This window comes from Periplaneta americana, chromosome 10 (assembly GCF_040183065.1).
Source record: "Periplaneta americana isolate PAMFEO1 chromosome 10, P.americana_PAMFEO1_priV1, whole genome shotgun sequence".
Taxonomy (NCBI): Eukaryota; Metazoa; Arthropoda; class Insecta; order Blattodea; family Blattidae; genus Periplaneta; species Periplaneta americana.
The window spans coordinates 122655169-122672112 of NC_091126.1; the positions used below are offsets into that span (position 1 = coordinate 122655169).

A 16944-nucleotide genomic window follows, 5' to 3' on the forward strand; every position below is an offset into this window, starting at 1 on the left:
ATCTTCCTCCCATTTCGATCATATTTTGCAGTTGAGTGGGCATGGAATCGACTAGTCTTCACAAATAGAGACTATTCTCAGCCTATGGCATCCCAGGCATCCTGGACGAGCTTCCACAAATCATCAAAACGTCTTGGAGGGGGATTGGGCCAATTTTTCCGTATATACCTCTCTTTACTTGTTCCCACATATTCTCCAAAGGGTTCAAGTTCGGAGAGCAATGAGGCCAGTCTATCAGTTCGATATCCTGTCTCCTCACAAACCAGTCTCGAATCAATTGAGATGTGTGGACTGGATGACTATCCTGCTGAATTTCCCTAGCAATGGCATGTCGAGATCTCAAATTAGCAGCCCTTAAATGATTTCTCATGGTCTGGTCGTGGCCAGGGAAATTAACAACTGTTTTCAAAGTAGCAACAGTATAAAAGGGATTCCTTTCAACTTCTGCCACTAATCTGGCATCCTGTTGTGGTGGTGAAATTTTCCTTCTACTACACCCAGCTTTTAGCCAAACATTGATAATTTTGCACCCATCTCTGAGCTGTCCTTTCTGAAATGTGGAACCGCCTACCTGTCTCGGATGCCAAAAGATCAAAGTGAATCACAGCCCATATTACACTTTATTTCGTTCCTGCACCTCTTTGTGGAGCCATGTAAGTCAAAGTTGCAGGCAAAAATAGCGTCGTGGTTTCCTTGAAGAGTCTTAGCCTTTATCTAAGTCTTAAAATAATGGCAAAGCATTCATTATGATAAAAATATATACTTTTCAATTAGAAAATAATAACATAAATACATGTTAGAGTCTTATGAATAACTATATCATTTGCAGACATAAATTTCACAAAGTTAAAAAAAATAGTTCACAATCTCAACTTCAGAGTCATAATTTGTTTTTTTGAAAGACCTACCGGTACATTGAACTGTATCCACACAATAGGTCTTTAATCATTGCTTTGGTTTTAGTTACAAACACTTGCTATTGCAGCTGCTACTACAGCTACTACAAATATTATTGTCATAAACATAACCTTTACATATCAATATTAAATATTCAGAATATAATCTAAATGAATGTTAAGTTGTAATGTTTCTGAAAATACGTTGCATTACATCAGTATCAAGTAAATGATATAACTCATAGTTGGAAGGATGTCAGAATTTAGATGTCAACATCTCAGGTTGAAATCCTCGTCACTCCTTTTCATTTTATTGTGTTACAGGATAATATAATGTAACTTCAAAGTTGGTGGATTTGTAAAGCCAAATGGCAGGTCTAAGGATGTTGTGGACACAAATATTACTAACATGACGAAAAATGATATGGTTGTATTGTGTACAGGAACCAATGATATTGCAAAGAATTGTACAGATGAAGGACTCAACAGCATTGTTAAGTTCATTCAAGATAGCAAACAAACGAACTTCATAGTTTTGGAAGCACCTCACAGACATGATTTAGTGGAGTGGTCATGTATAAACCAAGAAGTGAAGAGATTCAACAGGAAACTGGGCAACAGACTTAAGTTATATGAGCATGTTAGTGTCGTGAGTGTGCAGTTAGAAAGAGGTGACTTCACTAGACATGGATTACATATGAACAGCAAGGGGAAAAATCAGTTATGTGAGACAGTAGCAGACACTATAAAGAAGGAATTTTCATCGACGGAAAGTGCTGCAATTGAATTGACTGGAGTGACGACACGTACCAACATAGATGATGATCAACCTGGCAGCACTGATGATGGAAAAGAAGAAACTCCGACTCCAGCGACCACTGAGGGACCATCGCAAGTATTGATGGAAAGTGCTGCAATTGCATCGAGTGGAGGGATTGAAGTGGCGACATGTACCAACATAGATGATGATCGACCTGGCAGCACAGATGATGGAAAAGAGGAAACTCCGACTCCAGTGACCACTGAGGGACCATTGCGAGTATCAACTAGGAACAGAAGACCTCCACAAAAGTTAAGTTTTGATTTTTTATAAGTAAAGTACAGGGTGTTAGTGATAGTGCAGGTATTTCTAATAAAAGTAATAAGAACACTAGTAAATTTGAAATATTTCATCAAAATGTGCAAAGTCTAGGTAACGAGAAAGAAAACCTTGAAATACTACTCACTGATAAATCTTTTGATTTTGATGTCTTATGTTTTACTGAGCATTGGTTAAACCAAGATGATTTAGACCTCTATAAGTTTAATAATTTTCTCTTTTATCAAAATTCTGTAGGAAAAACAAAAAACATGGAGGCTCATGTATATTTGTAAAAAACAAGTATAGAAGCAATACCATTTACATTATTTGACCATCTTAATATTGAAGAACATTTTGAAGCTAGCATGGTGGAATTTCCCCAGTTGAAACTAATTATAATCTGTATATATAGGACTCCCAGCAGTAATATCCAGATCCTTATTGACAAATTGGATATAATAATTCATACTTTGCGAAATAGAAACAAAAATATTATAATTTTGGGTGATATAAATGTAGATTTTTTAAATAATAGTAATATTAATTCGAAATTACAACTAGTATTAAACACACATGGCTTAGAGGCAATAGTAAATGTCCCAACAAGAATAGGAAGCAGCAGTCAGTCAGCAGTTGATCAAATCATACTAAACAAGGATTTGTGGAACTACAGTTTTAATGTAATAACAACTGGGTTCTCTGATCATGATGCTCAAATCTTGCAGTTACATCTAGAAGGTAGGAATAAAAATAACTATAACAGTTCTGCTGTATACAAGAAAGTAAGATCCTTTAAGGAAGAAAATATTAAATATCTAAATCATCTACTTGAGAAAGAATCTTGGAACTCTATATTCAAACAAACATCAGTAAATCTTGCATATGATGAATTCTTTAAAACATTCAATTATTATTATGAGACAGCTTTGCCTGAAATTAATATCAAATTTACAGGGAATACAAAAAACTGGGTCACTACAGGGATAAGGGAATCCGGAAAAAGAGTAAGATTTCTTAACAAAATATTAAAAGGGGGGAATGTCTCAAAAACGTTTAAAAATTATTATTATCATTACAAGAAAATTTATAATAAAGTAATATGTCAAGCCAAAAAAATGCACAATGATAAATTTATAAATTCAGCTGGGAACAAGTCAAAGGCTATGTGGAAAGTTATTAAAGATGAACTGGGACAAAATAGTAATGATATAAAAAATATCAAACTAAAATGTGATGGTGGAGAAATATGTGACCCCAATAAAATAGCAAACATATTTAACGATTATTATGTAGGTATCGCAGAAACTATACTGGGTAACAGTACACAGATTAAAAACAATATTATAACAAAACAAAGGGTAATTGTAATAGCATATTCCTAAATCCTACTAATGAAACAGAAATTACGGAAATTATTAAACAATTTGGGAATAAAAGATCAGCTGGCATCGATGGGATTCCAGATTTTATTATCAAAAAATGTCTTCTAAATATAGTTACTCCTGTAACTTTCATAGTAAATCTTTCACTGTCAACAGGCCAATTCTCAGACAGTTTAAAGATGGCAAAAGTGAAACCCTTATATAAAAAAGGACAACAGACGGAAGTTCAAAATTATAGACCAATCTCCTTACTCTCTGTTTTTTCTAAGATAATTGAAAAGGTTATGCACAAGAGGCTTGTATCATTTTTAACCCAACATAATATAATTGTTGAAAACCAACATAGATTTTGTAAGGGTAAATCAACTAATACGGCAACTATAAACTTTTTAAAAAGTGTATATGAATCTACTGACAAGAAAGAAATAGGAATAGGATTATTTTTAGGCCTCTCAAAAGCATTTGATCTACTGGATCACACTATTTTGTTGGAAAAATTAAAAACTATTGGAATTAGAGGCTTGGCACACAGTTGGTTTACTTCCTACCTGGACAACCGCGAACAAAGAACAGAGATCACTTGTAAAGAAAATGGTAAAATAATAAATTATCTGTCTGAAAAAAAGCGCATAGGGTATGGTGTTCCACAGGGCTCAATTCTTGGACCAGTTCTCTTTTTGATATATATCCTAGATCATATATAAAACAGATTGACCAAGCTTATATTAAATTTAGACGCAACTGGAAAATAACGGACGCTATGCGTCGCTAGTGTCGAGAAATGAGCTTGCAATAACCAACACTAGATGGCAGAGTACCTGAAAAGTACATAGAGTAATACGACTGTGGGATGACTTTTTTACGTCATGCCACCTCCAAATATCTTTCTCATTGTAATGTGAGGTTATGTTACTTTGATGTGTCGCTAAATTGTAGCATACAGAAGCTTGTTTTACCCAAATTCATCAACACACATAGATGACATTTTGGTACATGGCTGATATAATGTTGTTTGCGTTCAATATATAATCTGTCATCATTTGATGTACGATATCTAATTGTTTTTAATTTTCAGTATACAATACCTCACTAGCAACAATTAACACAAAATACTAAAAAGAGCAGATTTGTCTGCGTTTGTTGAATGCACATCATGATGCTCACGAAAAGGCACTAATTTATTTTGTGTGCACAAGATTACAATTTTTTATTATGAAGGAAAAGCAGGTATTCGTCTTCTGAAATTTATCCGATAGGGGAAGAATTACAACTCCCTCCCCCCCCCCCCCAAACAGTTTCCTCTTTGCTAGGCCTACATGTTTTCATTTTACAGGTGTATTATATGATGCAATATGGAAGCAGATAAATAATAACTGTACGTTTCTCGTCCACATTAAATTCAACGTGTTCATAACGTAGACCTGATATATTGCTTCATGTAGGCTACACAGCTGGCAGTGTTCTTTTTACGAATAAGCGGTCGTACTAATCATTTTCTTTTCATCTGAACTATTGCTAGAATATGCGTTTGTTTTTTTATTTGCTCTGTATGTTGTTAAATAACTACTGAACATCGTCTTTGGTTAACAAATTGTTCTAGTATTCGTTTCATATCAGTCTTACGGTATTGAATTATGTCCATAACGTGGGCGAGATGATATCAGGCTGGAAAATTCGCTCTGAATGCATTTTTTTGCACAATTTTCTAATTTTCAGCAGATTTACGATACCCTATGCGGTTTCTCTGCCAATGCAGAGTTAATTGCAATATACGGTAATTCTGTTATTTTTCTGGCACTTTTATATCCGTTCTCATAAATGTACTGATTTAGATTATTTACCCTACTGTAGGTATTTTGCTTTCTACAAATCATCGTTAGTCAAATGAAATAGTCTATAATAGTTGTTTGTAACGAATTAGTAGACAACCTCAATCCCTCCTGATCGCCTCCCTTACGAATTTCTTTCTCACTTTAATCAAATTTCATTTATACTGGTCCTTAAATTACATAAACTAGTGCTGAGGTAGTTACGGTGATTTCTGAAGTGAAAATCGTTCAATTTATAAGGGTGAAATCAAAAATAATTTTTGTAGCCTTTCCTTGTCCTTAATTGAAAATTTGAGTAACTTCATATTACGACAATATTTCTTCCTTCTTCTGCAGTTAACATAATCGCAGATGGACATTTCTAAATGAAGTTTGTTACACAGAAACCTTTGAGACAATATTGACACTTGAAGTTCTTTATATATATATATATATATATATATATATATATATATATATATATATATATATATAGTTCATCTATAAGAGTTAAACTAGCGCTGCACTATGCCATGCACCCCACCCCTTGTTTTCTCCCTTGAAATATATCGGTGCCGGGTAGAGTTCCCGGGTAGCTCAGTTGGTAGAGCGTTGGTACGTTAAACCAAAGGTCCCGAGTTCGATGCCCGGCCCTGGAACAATTTTTCCCTATAAATTATTCAAATCAACTTTGCAGGGAGTTATACCCGAAAATCTTGATTAGCGCTGAGGTAGTTTCCTTCATACTCAGCTTCTTCACCTTGCATACATGAGTCTGTAACAGGTTAGGTTTGGTCAGTGCTGTCATGGTAATTTTTTTCTTGGCCATGCACCCCACCCCTTATTTTCTCCCTTGAAATATATTTTACTCTCCTCTCACTATCTCTCCAATTGTCATTTAATTATTTTTTTTTTTAATATTAAAGAAGAAGTAAAATTGTTTTGCTTTACAATTTAATTGTACAAGTTTGATTTAAAGAATACACCATGTAGCACCACCATTGATGTACACTTGTCTCGATGAATCCTGGAGTGTATATTTGCAGCACTTCTCGTTTTTCAACCATTAATTTATATAATTCCGGATTCCAGTGCTGAAGAGGTGGATAATTTTTTGTTTATGAACATCAAACAAAATACCGGTAGGTACAGTAGGAACAGCAAGAGATGATCTAAGATCTGTATAGATCTCCATGTACAAAACTTAAGCACCCATATGCCGTATGGCTCCTTACAGACAAAATTTTCATTTCCCCATACGATTAATTAAAAAAAATTGTAGGTTCCATATGATTAATTAAAAAAAAATTGTATGTTCCATACGATATATATGGCCTCGTGTGGCCTCCATGACAGCACTGGGGTCAGTTAGTTTAGGCACTTTTACACCTTGATTATACAATCAACTGCATCTCCACAAAAAAATTCCTTATAAATTGAACAGTTTTCACTTCAGAAATCACAGGAACTGCTTCAGTGCTACTTTCACCCAGGTAGTAGTTAGCAGTTAATCATTTCAAAGCTCTTGTTATATTATGAAATAGCATCACACAATGCTACCAAAATAAATGTTCCCAGTGTTAAAATTACAGAGTGTAAATTTCGCTTAGGACAGTTTTTTCTCTGGAAAATTAAAGGAAACAAACCGTACGTCAAACCAGCAGCTGAGACACAAAGCACCTGAAATTCGAAAGTGGTTAAAAATTTTTATATTTCGTTCTTTCTTATTTACCAGCAACAGAAGTACCAGTATCAGATTTTTTGCAGAGCAAATATCAGAGGCCCCTCCTATTAGAGAATGTTTTGAATATTATTATATTCTGGAAAACTACATTGGCACATCAACCTCCCCTCCCCCCGCCTGAATTCTGAGCTGAAGCACGAAAATTTCAAAATGTACAAACTACAGATGCGGCAGAATGTTACCACAGTGGTCTTCAGCAAGAATTTTGTAAGACATATCCAAATATCTTCATGGTCATTATATGTATTAAAGTAAAACATATACTACATGTGAAGTACCTACTAAAAATGAGAGAAATAGAAATGGGAAGGACAATAAAAAAAAAGTGGAATGGACAAACACTAAGAAACTATTCATCTTGAATCAGTATGAACAATAGGACACTTTTTTTTTTTTGGTGCCAGTGGTATAGAATATAGAATTAAGTTGCATCAATAAGTTTTTCGAGTTTAGCATTATTTTAAGTATTTATTGTCCCCCTGTTGGAAAGATGGAATTACTATGTTTGAAACTTGATGAAATTGTATTGTACCTTAACTCAATTTATTAAGGTACAATAAAATTCAAAATAATAACTGCAGGCCATTTTAAAATAAATCTTTTGGATGTAAATTATTTCTTAATTTATTAGGACGATAAAGGTATTTTTACAAGCGATAGATTGAATCATTTTTATCTTAATAATTTAATGTAGGATGATTATTTCGGGAATTGTTATGCTCTAAATTGTGAGGATATTTTAATACTTTTTTAAAATATAAATTTGGAATATTTTTCCAGTTAGTAAAGAGTAATTCAGAGAGACAGAGGTCTCAAGCATATTTATTGACACATACCAGAATTATTAAATATGAAAAAAAGAGTTCTTGCACTAACATACTGTTTATAAAGTAACCAAATCTTAAGAAATGCAGTATATGTACTGGTATTCTGTATAAAGGCATAGGAGTGAATATAAATCTGTTTTAAGGAATTCCTATTTAATATTCCTGCTATAGGAACATGACAAAATAAATACAACGCAGCATGGAAGCTAATTCAACTCTTTATCGAGTATTGTTGATGAGATGTGTTATGAAGGTAGACCGAATCATTCAATATAAATGTATAAATAGGACGAATAATAATAGATTAATTTCAATGTATTTAGTATCAAAACTGAAAGCGGTAACTAGTCTATGAATGATGTCTTAACAAGTATAAATAAAATGGACTCTTGACAAGAGACACACATTTGGCTTCAGTAATAACTAGGACTTCAAGGAATTTATGGTAGCTCACCTGTCAGGCAAAACTCTGAATAGCCAGCATTGTCAAACTGTAGAAGCGCGATTAAAAAGTATTTTTTTCCCCACCCATTACATATGATTCCTTTTTTCAAGTCCCGGTAATAACTTTAAATTAATTATCCCACATATTTGGGTGGGGCCTTTCTTTGTTTCTGACATAATTTATGAGAGTTTCTCTTTTACACTTCAATAGAGAAATACAACTTTCAGTGGACAATGAACGTGTAACTCTAATGGAACTCTAAGAACCACAGCATTAATGTTTTCTTCTTTTCTTTCTTGCCCTTTAGTTTTTGTTGCAGATAACATCATGCTATTGGATAATTATACATGCACCTTTCTAATAAAATTGGCATATATTTCACTGGTCTCAGAAGTAAAATTAAATGTATAATAGCTTCTCGGTGAAAAATATTTACTGAAAATTATTGTAGGATTTGAATAGACATGCCACTTCCCAGGCAAGGTTATTCGTGGATGACTGTATGATATATAGAAAAAATGAGTGATAAATCTTATATCACCACCTTGCAAAACTAGCTTGACGTTATTGAAAACTGGACTACAACAAATAAAATTAAAATCAATGTGAGCAAAAGTAAATCAATATGTATCCTCCTGTAAAACACAAAATTAAATTCGTCTCACATACCAATTAAATGGATCACCAGCGCCACAAGTAAACACTTAGGTACTGTATATATTTTAGTAACAAACTGGTTGAAATAAGTCACTAATATTACAAGGATAGCTTGGAAAGCACTACATTTCTTGATGTGTATTCTTAAGAAAGCCAACCGAAAGTCAAAAGAATTAATGTACAGTTTCCCTGGAAAAGGATGAGACGATTGAATATTCCCAAGTCTCAGATGTAAGACACTGCGCATGATCGGAGACCAGAGCACTGATACACAAGATAAGGAATATTGAGTTTCTTAAATGCAGGCTATTTGGTTTGTTACTACCATCGTTCCGAAATTCACTTGAAATACTGCAAAAAAATATGATAATATTATGTAAATAAAATATAAATATATACGTAAATCGTGTAGTAAAATCGACAATGGACCTTCATGACTAGATCGACACTCCGCACAGAAAGGAAAGCTTTCGTGTCGTTTCAATAGCTCAGACGCTAAGACTTCTGCCTGTTGTGTAGAAGAGAGCGAGTTCGATTCTTAGTCTACGTCAACGATTTTTTTTTTGTCTAAATAATGTTGAAATAGTTAAGTAACGTTAAAATAGAGTTTTACAAAGTCCTGAAATTAAAACTGATCACAGACAATACAAAATTACAAGTTATAATATTATAAACGTTAATCTAGTGAATGCATTTACATACACACACACATATACAATGTAAATGCATATATATTAAAAACTAACAATTAAAATGAAATTTAAAAATATTTCTAAGCAACACAGACAAACTTTTACAAAGGTTTAGAGTCCTTAGGCTATGTCATTTGCTGAGTAATTATTACAATATTTTATTAGTAGCTTTCCCATATGTGTAAGAAATGCACTCGCACAAAACACTTTTTGTTAAAAGTGTGGCTTTGGATTATTTCACTCTCACCCCTTCAGTTGATTTTAACTATTTTATCTACGTGTTTCCAATAGTGTTTAATTTAATGTGCATTCAATTTTATTCATGTTATGATTGAATGAAAAAGCACTGTTGCAGTTATTGACTAATTACATATATTAATACTAATTATTAAATGCAACTGTTAAGTAACCAATTGTAGTGTCTTTTGCAAAATCTTTAATGTTTAAGTTGTCAATAATATTTCTGTACCACATCCTATAAGACGTTAAAAGAATTTGCAATAGATTTGGAATCCTCTACTTTATAATCACTTGTTTTAATGGAAAAATATTTTCTTTCTTAGAATATCTACAAGTTTAACTTTAATAATATTCCGAATAGCTTTAATTGCATTATCTGAATTTTGTACTTTTCTATTCAAATGTATTCTATTTCCCTCTTTCATTATTTTTTATAAATTACACTGTACTTCTTGTAGTATTTAAGAACATGAGGATCATTACATTTCAGCTCATTACATAGAGATTCTTCTTTTTAATACATTAGATTTTTAAGTCCCTGCATTATCTACATTTTTTTACTTTTGAATTTTTTCACAACATTCAGTGGAGAACATCCACTGAAGTGATTCTGAAATTAAGTGAAAGATACAATACATTTACCCTTAATACCAGTAGTACCAGTATCATATACGTTTTTCCAAGATTCATATTGTAGACATAAATGTAAATAATCACTAGATACTTGAAATTGCTCAGTGACATTGGAAACACTTAGGATTTGTTTATCATGTTCAGAAAAGCCATTGATTATAGATTCTGTCGAATAGAAATTCAGTCTAATTCTATGTACAAAACTTTTATCAATGGCTGTGCTACTTCAGCTTGTATGCAGGTAGGAAAATTACGCTACAACTAAGGTTGTCAGTTTCAAGGAGTGAATTTAATTTACTTTTACGGAAAAGTTCCGAGAGATAATCTATGTTTATGTCACTACAGAGTAGCCACCTATGCCCACCGACGCCCTCGAAATCGAGACGAATTGTGGAATCAAGTTATTGACACCTGGGAAGATCTCGCCGAGGATCAGAACCTATTGCACAATCTTGTGACATCCATGCCAGATTGACTTAGAGCTGTAATAGAAGCTGATGGCATGTGGACAAGATTTTAAGTTAACAGGTCTCATTTTGTTTCTTATGATTATTGTTTCAGGAAGAATACTTTTAACTTCCAAGTAAGATTTTTTTTTTTGACGAAGTTCAGCCCACTTGTAAGACCCAGAATTTGGGCATAAATTATTCCATATTTTTCGACAAATTAGACAGTCGAGGAACTGTGAAGAAATTAATTACACGTCAATAAAAAAAGTTTTACCCGGGATCGAACACGAGACGTTTCGGTTATATAGTAGAACCGACACGCTACTATATGAGCTACCGAGACAAGACAGTGACAGCAGCAGTCCAGAATGTAGATCCCATAGCAGGCGTTTGCCATTCGGTACAGAGAAGCAATGATATTTTGTGACTCGAGCTATGTTGTGAAATCGTGGCCTTAAATCGCTATCTTCTTCGTGATTCTTATTCTGGTCCTTGTCCTTGTTGTGGTCCTTGTAACAATTCTTGTTGTATATGTCATGGTATTTATTGTTACGTCGATATCGAGTGAACCGCGCTGTAGAACTTTAACTTCCGACGACCAAGAGTCATCTCATTCCTTTTAAGGGTAACTGTACATAACCCATGTTCGGTCCACTGCTGTGGAGTAATGGTAGGCACATCTGACCGTGAAATGAGTGGGCCCGGGTTCAAATCCTGATTGGGACAAGTTACCTGGTTGAGGTTTTTTCCGAGGTTTTCCCCAATTGTAAGGCGAATGTCATGTAATCTATGGCGAATCCTCAACTTCATCTCGCCAAATATCATTTCACTATCACCAATCCCATCGAGGCTAAATAACCTAGTAGTTGATACAACATCGTTACATAATCAATTTAAAAAAGACGTCAGATAAGCAGAGGAAGTTACAAAAGCTTGTGGTGGCGAATTTAAAGCTTCCGTAATGTTCAAGAAAGGAAAGTACTACAAATGGGAGGAAAAGTAGATAGCCTATATTGGTGTATTCATCACATGATATTACACAGGAGATATCACCACATATGGTTGTAAATAACCAAGGACATTTTAAATCTGAATGTGTATTTTAGTGTAATCAAGTGTTGCTTTGTATAGTAAGAACTGTAGGCACTGTGTATAAATCTCGATATGCATCTGAAAAAAATAGTAATCAACTTGGCAGAAATGTTCGTGTGTCACAATATAATTCGTAATATTTTATTTGTTAATGGCACTGTTATTTTTATTAAAGTATATCAGCAGTTACATGTACTACACAAGTGTCTTAATTCTTTGGAAAACAACTATTTATGTCATTTGGCACAATAATATGAACATTTTCCATTTTGGTAATAAATTAAGTGGCAAGAAAATGTTCATATGTCACACCATATAATATTTCATATTTTTTACATTATTAATTATTCCTTTTCATTAAGATTTTCTGTTTATATTTTGGAATGCTTACGTTAAAAGACAGTGATGTCTCTTTCATAAACTCTTAAGTATTTAATTAAATATCCTGTGACGATCATAGTTACTTCGAAAATGTTATGTGTGTCACTATGGAATGACCCATCAGTATTGATAGTATTGTTACAAATTACAAAACCTGAAACTGTTAGAATGGGATCAGGAGTAGTGACAAAAAAATGTAATGTTGTAGGCCTACATCAACATGACTATTTTAATCCAGTGTCTAATAAGGTGTGAAGGCCTTTTGAGGTAAACAGTATTGAAAATGTGAGGGAAGGGGTATTCTTTGGTAATGGATTAGGCCTGTAATACTTTATAATATTATTAACTATATATTGTTAAAGTACCTAGTAAATATCGTAATATGTATATTATATAATACTGTAAACGAGACATCACAGGCTGCAAACTAGATTATTCTTGTGTTTGTATAATTATACGAACATGTATGAAATAAACAAGACTACTATTGCTTAGGTTAGGATAGTATTATTTATATATTGTAATCAGGCTATATGCACAAATTTTCCAATATACTACTATCATAACTAAATAGGTAATGTTAACATTAATTTTCATACACTTTTGTGGTGCGAGTTAAAATAATTCAAAGTAAAGTATAATAAAACTCCGACAACATTATAATCATGAACGTCAAATTCTCTTATTTCATTTATTTTTCAGTCCCTTATTTTCCATTGTTCTTTGGATTTATCATTAATAAAATATCAATTAACGGATAAATTATGTTATACACTCAGTTGATAATATAAATAATATTCACGACAAATATATAAAAACAGAAGAGATAACGAATCATATTATTGCCGCCCGATACGGTACCATTACAACATGGTCTACATATTGCTTTGCCTGGCAGAGATTCTGAATTATATTCAATACAAAGGCGTACTTTATCTTATCTCTTCGCTTCGCCCACGTGACAACTATAAATAGCTGCCTCGTCCGAACTTGTCTATGTTCCCAAGTTGCCAAGGTCATATAGGCCAATAATATTTATCCATGGTCATCAGTTGTCGACAGTACATACCGAGATTATCTCGTAAGCAAGAAATAATCGATTTAGAGTTCGTGTCTCGTGATGGTGTTGGTCATTGTGCCATCTGTTGACGATTATTGAACTACATCAAGCCGGCCTCGACTGCAAACCCTAAAGCCTATATAAAAGAGCTATCTGTTAGTATATATATGATCTAGGTATATATAAACGATTTAGAGTCATACATCAGTCATGGAGAACCAACTTTCTTTGCAGATGATACCAGTATCTTTTTATCAGGAAAAGATGTCAATACGATGGGTTCTCTTATAGAAAAGACAATAAATCAACTAGTGGAATGGTTTGAGAGAAACAGACTGGTAATCAATAAGTCGAAAACCATAGCCATTTCTTTTCATCATTCACAAAATAATAATTCTGAGTGGCCGGTCATAGAGTATCAAAATGAAACAATACAAAATTTCTTGGTATATGGCTAGATGAACATTTAAAATGGTCCGTACACCTTCAAGAACTAGGGAAAAAATTAAGTAAAATTAGCTTTGCCTTGCGATTACTAATAAGGGCATCATCTATTGAATCTGCTTGCACATTGTACTTTGCATGCTTTCACTCTATCCTAACGTATGGTATAATCTTTTGGGGTAATTCACCCAATGCAATCCAAATATTTAAACTACAAAAGAAAGCTATTAGAGCCATAGTTCAAGTGTCTCAAACTACCAGCTGCAGACCATTCTTCAAAAAATTACATATCTTGCCATTACCTTGTATTTATAGTTATGAAACCTTAAATTTTATCAAATACAATTTGCATAGCTTTCCTACAAATTCAGACACACACCAGTACAATACAAGAAATAAAGATAATATTTTTATTGAAAGTTTTAACACAACTCTATATAAAAACACTTTCATTCATGCTGGTCTTCTTATGTACAATAGCCTACCAAATTATCTTAAAGAAATATCTGCACATCAGAAATTTAAGAAAACTTTTTATAAAATTTTAATCAAAAACTGCTTTTACAGTATGAATGAATTTATTGAAAATTGTCGTAACTGAATAGAAAGAACGCCTTATTTCAAAAAACTTTACTTCCTCTTTTCCAGATCCTGCCTTCGAGAAGTATGTCTTCTCATGAAAGACGCGATGGTTGAAATTGACTCCTGACTTCAAGAAATATTGCAAACGGGACTGATAGCCGAAATCAACCGACCAGTAGTTTTCTTCAATCAAGTTCCAAGTTTTTTATATTTGTATTTGTGTTGCATTTAATTATAGTTATTACTTTTATGTATATTATGTAATTAATTATTAGTTTGTAAATATGACATGTCCCATATCATGTATATGATCAGTGGATGTAATAAATGATTATGATTATGATTAATAATATAAGCAGAAAAAACTAACACTAGTATTGTGCAGCTGTACTGTTCCAAACCTAACATTAAATTTATATTATTTATATCGCTAAAGAAAGATAACAGAATATAAATGATAACTTGAATATTATTTATATCGCTAACAAACGATAACAAAATAAAATGATAACTTGAACAAGGCTCGAACTCACAATCTTCTAATCATTAAGCAAGCACTCTACTGCTGCCCTGCAAGATACAGATATCGAATGACTCTTGCTTAAACACCAAAGTTCCGAAACTGCTTCAAGTGCACATCTACAAGTGCATGCATCGTGTAACATCACCATGATCCAAAGTGGATTTAGAATATATCCGCTGTTCACAAGTGCAGTCACTTTTTTTTTTTTTGACAGCTGTACGTCACAAACAGTGAGGGACTTGAGTGAAAAAAGTTCAAATGTTGCAGAACAAAATGAGAATCTATAATAGTGAATGTTCTGTCACTGTATGCAATGCATGAAATCCACAGAGAACATAAAAATTCTAAATATGTTTCATGATGGTTGATACATCCAATCATAAAAGTTTAAAGTTAGTGCCAGTTCTTTCGTTCAGTGTTAAATGTAAAGTGATCTGTTTCCAGAATATTAGTGGTGAAACAGCTAATTTATTAGCTAATCAAGTTCTAGATAGCCTATCATGAAGAAAAATAATTTAACTGATAAAGTTGTTGCGTTTTGTATAGATAACTGCAATACGAATTTTGGAGGTTATAAGAGGGCTGGAAAGAACAAATGTTTTTCATAAATTGAACAATGAACATTCAAGGGATTGGTTGTGCTGCACATGTGGTACATAATGCTGTGCAGACAGGTGCAGATATTCTTCCCATTCGTGTGGGTGCAATAGTTAACAAAATATTCCAATACTTTACTTATACTGTAAGAGTGGAAGAATTGAAATCATTTTGTGATTTTGCTGCTACTGATTATAAGCAGGTTCTAGGTAGTGTCAAAAGTAGAAAGTTGTCACTGTTGCCTGCAGTTACCAGGGTCATTGATATATTTGAACCTATCAAGGCTTATTTCATATCTCGGATATGTGCTCTAGACTACTTCATTGAAACAATTTTTTGAAAACCCACATTCACTTCTTTGACTTCACTTCATTCACAGTCAGTTGAAAACATTTTCAAATTCAATTAAAAGATTTGAAAGAGTGAACATCTCAGCAACTGAGTAGTCGAAGAATTAGATTTATTTGAAGAAAAGATTATTAACACAAAATGTGTCAACTTCCAAATTTCGGCTCTTAGTTCAATCTGGAACCAGCTAGACATTGAAGGTCCTTTCAAAAAAAAAAAAAAAAAAAAAAAAAAAAAAAAAAAAAAAAAAAGCAAATTTATTTTATGATACTTTCATAGATTAATTTAAATAGTGGGTTTCTTCATATGAACCTATGAAAACATTTAATTCGATGACACTGAAAAATGTTATATCCTGGGATGAAATTTCCAAATCTCAATGTTCTAAAAGCAATAGATTCAGGTTCATCAGTTCAAATAGATGAAAATGAACTATTTGATGAAATCATGCATGTGAACAATAATGTAACTTGTAAACTTGAAGTATGGAAAAGCAGTAATATTGAAGTAGATAAAAAATTGTGTGACTTTTTAATGTACTTAAAAATGCATTTGTTCAGTTTAAAAACACAGAAGTTGTTGTATGCTTTGCACTGGCCTTACCAGGCACATATACTGTCATGGAAAGAATCTTTTCAATTATGAACAGTCTGTGGACTGATGAAAAGAATCGTTACATAACTGAAACTGTACAAGCTATTATCATTGATAAGACTCATTTTCAGGATCTCGGTTGTAAAGAGTTTTACAATATGTTATTGAATAATCCTATACTTTTTCAGGAGATAAAATCATCTGAAAAATACAAGGTTAAAAACAAAGTTTCTGGTGTTGAAGGAACCAGTTTATGTTTAACAGATTAAAAGGTTCATATGATTGTATGTGTGAAATAATATAATTGTTGGTAGTTGTAAATATTAAAATTTCATTCATAAAAAGACTTCGACACAGTACAGTTCTACTTCAAAAATAAGACACATTCTTAATGAATAATAGTCACTATTAAATAGTGTTCTTTGATGATAGAATAAAGTCTCATTATATCAATAAGTTGTTTAATATT

At 32.8% G+C, this 16944-nt stretch overlaps 1 protein-coding gene across 1 annotated transcript in view; it reads right to left on the minus strand.

Moving 5' to 3' along the window:
• LOC138708001 (U3 small nucleolar RNA-associated protein 15 homolog) overlaps positions 1-16944 on the minus strand; it is a 39752-nt gene that overhangs the window by 20962 nt on the left and 1846 nt on the right. The gene's annotated exons all lie outside the window — the stretch shown is intronic.